The sequence below is a fragment of the Lolium perenne genome, chromosome 4 (assembly GCF_019359855.2).
Source record: "Lolium perenne isolate Kyuss_39 chromosome 4, Kyuss_2.0, whole genome shotgun sequence".
Classification (NCBI taxonomy): domain Eukaryota; kingdom Viridiplantae; phylum Streptophyta; class Magnoliopsida; order Poales; family Poaceae; genus Lolium; species Lolium perenne.
In genome coordinates this window covers 271,287,879-271,293,534 of record NC_067247.2, presented here as the reverse complement: position 1 = coordinate 271,293,534, position 5,656 = coordinate 271,287,879, and the positions used below count along the sequence as shown (strand labels likewise).

The window sequence follows — 5,656 nt, the reverse complement described above, 5'->3', positions numbered from 1 at the left end:
TTTGGGTTGTACCATTTGGTCCTAGGAGACCCAACAAGTCCCCCTCTTGCCTTCCTTACCGCCCCACCAAAAATTCCAAATCAGTGTGTTAATATGCTCACAGAGGCCCCGAGGTAGTTTAAAACAGGACATTGAGAAGATGGTTACTGGCTATAGATTTGACTAGGAAGTTTCGGCACGGCGGCACGCCGTGCCCCTGACGCTGTGGATGCAAAGAACGGTGTGGTGTGATTGTTGGAGAGTGGTGCAGGGAAGAAAACATCGGGTGGAGCTGCCCTATAGCCGTAGAATTATGAGCAGACCTGATAAAACTGGGGCAGAGGCACTACATTGTGTTATCCTAATCACCTCACGCTGTGGTTTAGGCATCTTAGTAAATTTTGTTTCTGTAAACCTGGAGAATTTTGACTCTATAGAGATTAGAATCTGTCACTGGACATATATATACGTTCAAAAACAGTACATACATGCTAACTAAATTGATGAAAACAACATGGTAGAGAGCAAACTGATCACAACTATGGAGCAACACAGACTAAAGAACATGAAAGTGACAAATCACGCTACCATTTGGTCCCAACAACTTATTACAATCCCACCAAAAGAGAGTACGCTTCATCTAGCAATGTATCAACTTCTATGGATACAGCAAAGTACTGAAGATTTGCAGTTCCCCTCCTTGTAGACTTGAGCTAAATCTGCAAAATGTAATACTAACACTTTAATGCATAGGGCAGCTGCTATGACCTCGGTGCCAATGCACCATGTAGTGAGCTTATATGTGGTGTACTCGACACCCGCATCAAACTAAGACTACAGGTGTGCAAAGTATCAGGTTAGCGGTCCAAGACCAAATATTACTGAATAGCACCCAGATCAAGCAACTTTGGCGAAATATAGCATTCAGCATGATAAATTATACAAATTGTAGATGCAGTAGGCGCGGTTTCATACCTATAACTTTTAGTTATCTGCTGAAGATACTCAGCCTTGTCCACAAAAACAGTGTATTTATTGAGAAACAGAAATGCCGGTGCATTTTGTGAAGATGAACCTTCAGCTGTGTCATTTCGAGAACTTTGATATAAATCTAATATTCGTATAATCTTCTAAAAACAGACGATACATGTGAACTCAGACGGGTCTAGTCTAGTGCACTTGGAGATAGCATTGTCTGCACGATTCAACATCTCCACACATTAGATGATCAACAGTTATACTCTTTAGATGAACCAGTGTGTCGGCTACCGAAAACCGATAGGGACATCTATTGGTGCACCAAAAAGGGAAGAGAGAATTAGAAATGTAGATTTGAAGTCATGGTTACAAAGCAAGCAAAGTGGAAGAACTAAATGCAGGAAAAGGCATATAAACTCAAATATTTACATGATTCCAGAGAATGAATACGTAGTATTGCAGTAGCAATGAAACAGCTAATTTGATCTTATCGTTGTAGAAATCTTGCCATATCAATCAAAAGAATTGATAAATAATAAACTTGAATTGGGGAAAAGAAAATAAAGTAGAGAGAGTTGAAGAATTCTTACTTATAGAAGGAACCAACACACAAATATTATGTGCGGAACACTGCAGCATAGCACCTATAGGACTGTACATCTATGTTGCTTACATGGAAGAACACACTTGATGGAGGGTATATGTAACATCAGCATGTTTGGAAGGAGGTTTCAATATGCTCGGAGGAGTCAACCAAACATAATACACTAACACCAAGCGTCGCAGACTGAGATGGACCAGAAGAAGTGACATGACGTGGAGAATCTGCATGCGGGGCACAAAGGGAAGTCAAGAAGATGACAACTTGATGAACAACAACAACATGCCATGTGCAAAGAAAAAGGAGAAAAGCAATACCATCAGAACAACAAACGGTCCGCTCGCTCAAAAAAATCTCCCCTCCAAGCATCCACAGACAAAAAACATATAGAACAGGAGGAAGAAAGTAAACAATGAAGAACCACCAACAGGAGTGGCAGCCGAAGCAAACAGATGGCGAACCACATGCAAGACAGCATAAATCGCCCAGGAGCCTGTGAAGGCTATAAACCACAACAACAAAAATGAGTTAGATAATGATACATAAGATCACACACACCACCAAATGAGATTTATGCTCTCGTCCACTTCATTTGTAAGATAAACAGACTACTGCGTTCACCTGATCGAATGATCTTATTTTGGTTAAAACTGTTCCCAATCATCGTGGGATATCCTATAAGACAAATACACAAAGCCGCCATCAAGACACACCGAGAATTTAAAAAAAAACACATGTCGATGCCACGGGATAAAAATAATCCATAGTGGAGCAAGAACCTTCACTATGGAAATAATCTCACGGAAGAGATGAGGCCACAATTACCGGTTGCAAGTGTCTGGCAATGAGGTTGCGAGAGAAAGTCAGAGCAGCTGAAGAGAAGTTCTGACATGAACTCCATCACCATCGCACATGGGCTGGAGGTTGTCATTGTGACTGATGAAGCATCTGTTGTTCCTATAAGCGATCACAAATATTCCTAGATATTGATCAGCTGAAATTCATGGAAGAGAGGCCACTGGTCAGCTCACATTCAACAAAAAGAGAGTTATTGTTCATCTCCTGAAGATAATCAACAGGAAAATGATCGTCAATATGGAATAACATGAAGTTTAGGTATGGATTAGTTCATTACTCCTTGGCTACCGATAGTGTATATATAGTAATCGGGCTTTAGGAGTGTGCCAGATTGCCTGTCAACTACGAAGAGGTTGAAGCAACTATAGGTTCAGAAAGCAGGGCTGGTAATTGCTGAAAATTGGTCACTATATGACTGATCATGTTTTAAAGATAAAATCGTAGGACTGGTTCATGACCTAAATGATACACATTTGAAACAAAGAAGCAGTTGGAGTAAGTGGCTATTTTATTGTCCTGTGCTTCACTGAGATGGTGTAAAGTCAAGAACACACACGATAAGAATTGCACACGGATTTCAGTTTGGCTACACAATGTACGGAAGAGAGTAGTTTGGCCTTTTCGATGCTAATGCTTTGATTATAACGGATAATCTACTGAATATTGTGCTTAAGTAATTCGTTCCGGTACAGTCTCTGAACATGATACAGCCTGTATCAATCAATTTTGGGAGAGATGACCAGATCTAGGAAATGGAAAGGATGGGTACCTGGCTGTGTCGGTGGCGGGCGGAACATCCGGCACGCCGCTAGGAAGTTCTTGTGCCTGGACTGCATCGTATTAGAGCACAGCAGCATCCAGTTACCTGCGTCGGCAGGTAATTAAATGCATCTGAGTCATGGCAAAGAGAAAATAAACTGAAAAAAAAGAGCCCACCCATCGGAGAGGAAAGGCAGGGGCGAAATATAATCTGGAGAGGGCGCCGCCGCGACTACACCGGTTGCAATTGCAACCTCCATGGCGTGAAGCAGCAGCGAGCAAGGCGCCAGAGGCCAGAACACTCCGTCGATGGGCTCGCCCTCTGCCATCTGCAGAGAGCGGCGGCTGGCTCCAGAGAAGCACCGGCCGCTCCACGGCTCCAGCGCGTCCTTGGCGCCACGCCCGCGGCCAACTCCAGCAGGATCCGCCGGAGCTCATCCCGGCCACTGCCGGCGTCCGGCGATTCGTCGGAGCTCCTCAACCACAGTATGATTCCGGGCCATCTCCTCCTGCTGCCCTGCGACGATGGTGTCATGCGTGGCCTCGATCAGTGACTTGGGCGGCCTTTGCGGGCAATCGGCTTTTGTTGGCGGGCAGCTGGATACTAAGAGGTTATGGAGGGTGGAGGAGGTGGAGACGTGGATGGACTGGTGGGAAACTGGAGATTGCAACAAAAGGTGGGAAAGAGATGAAAAAAACGTGGGGAGCTAGGAAGAAGATGGAGATCAGCGGGATTTTTCTAGATCGAGTCAAAGCGGTGCTAGGTGACCTGAGAAATAGGAAAGGATGGGCGATAGCCGGTAACACCCGATTAAATGCTGAAGAAGAAACGGAAGAATGTGCGAGTTTACCGGGAAGGCGCCGGTTACTACGGGTTTCACACCGGAAAAATAAGTGCGAGGAAAATTCAGCCGTGTGGATGAACAATTCCCATCGCCTATCTACAGTAAAAATCTTGAACGCGTCAAGATCTAATTGGATAATAAAGATCGTCTACAGTTCCCAAACTGTTAAGATTTCAGCATAAGGGGTTAGCTTTTATATAGTTAATAATAATTAGAATCTCCTTCCCCTACTGATAGCAATTGCTCCATCCATCCCATAATTTTCTTTCAAACCATATCCTTCAACTATTTAAACGCTCCGCTGTTGGAGGGCCCACCATCAGATGGCATCCCGAGATACTTATCATTGAGAGTCTCCGTGAACACCAACAGCTCATTTTTTATCCCCTCTTAGATCACTTCTGGACATCCTTTACTGAAAAAATAGAGGACTTGTCCATATTTATTTGTTGCCCCGAAGCCTTGCAGTACTTTGTCAAAATCAATTTAACTTCCATAGCTCCCTCCGTACTCGCCTCAAAAAACATCAGGCTATCATCAGCGAAAAGAAGGTGGTTAACTGACGGAGCACTGCTTGCCACCTTGATCCCATTAAGTGTTGATGACAGAACTTGAGATTTTAAAAAGCACGAGAGGCCCTCTGCTGCAATCAAGAATAAGTACGGTGAGATGGGGTCGCCTTGTCGGATGCCCCTAGTTGGACTGAACTCCTCTTGTGGTACTCCATTAAAAAGTACCGAGAAGGATACGGTAGACACTAGCCGCATCACCAATGTCACCCAAGAGCTGTTGAATCCTAGCTTCAGCATAATAGCCTCCAAATATTGCCACTCCACTCAATCATAAGCCTTTCTAATATCTAGCTTGAACGCACAACTGCAATGTTTCTTCGCCTTTGTCCGTTTCATTAAAGACAATGATACGATGTGATGATATTATCGCCAATCAATCTCCCAGGTACAAAAGCGGATTGTTTCTCAGAACTGATCTCTGGAAGAACCACTTTAAGTTTGTTCGACACAATCTTGGATGCGATCTTATAAATCACATTGCACAGACTAATGGGCCGGAACTGACCTAGTTCTGTCGGGCTGGCCACCTTTGGATCAAAACTATGAAAGTTTTGTTGATGCTCCAAGGATCATAGTGTCCCTTCAGTACACACAACACAGATTCAGTCACTTCCTCCCCACACACCTCCCAATGCTGCTGAAAAAATGTGCGGGAAAACCATCTAGACCGGTGACTTGGTAGGATACATCTCAAACAGCGCTTTCTTGACCCGTGATTCAGAAAAAGGAGCATCAAGCTGCCTGTTCATCAAACGATCAACCCGAGCGGGTACGTGTTATCATGTTGAAGTACTTCATCCATGCCTGATACACCTTCATACGTGTACAACTGCTGGTAGAAAGGGTTAGCTAAGTTTCCCATTTCACCTTCACTAGAAGTGATAGAACCATCCGCTCTAGCTAGCTCCTTGACTCTATTCTTCTTTTTGCACCGACTTGCCTGCATATGGAAGAACCGAGTATTTTTATCTCCCTCCTAGAGCCACTGGATTCGGGATCGCTGCCTCCACATTATCCCTTTCTGATGTAGCATCTCCGCGAGGCGCTCCACTGTCTTGATCTCG

At 44.1% G+C, this 5,656-nt stretch overlaps 1 long non-coding RNA gene across 4 annotated transcripts; it reads right to left on the bottom strand.

Annotated features, from left to right (window-relative positions):
- Window positions 1-415: 415 nt before the first annotated feature.
- LOC127295428 (uncharacterized) lies at window positions 416-3,934 on the bottom strand. Of its 4 annotated transcripts, none has more exons than XR_007847825.2 (3): window positions 1,876-3,930; window positions 955-1,782; window positions 416-698 (listed from the first exon to the last, which is right to left on the bottom strand). It is a non-coding gene; the product is annotated as an uncharacterized lncRNA (long non-coding RNA). The 4 variants fall into 4 exon arrangements; XR_011743615.1 differs by having other exon boundaries at window positions 416-1,782; window positions 1,876-2,515; window positions 3,186-3,917; XR_007847826.2 differs by having other exon boundaries at window positions 416-1,782; window positions 1,876-2,233; window positions 2,384-3,904.
- Between the last annotated feature and the right edge of the window lie 1,722 nt (window positions 3,935-5,656).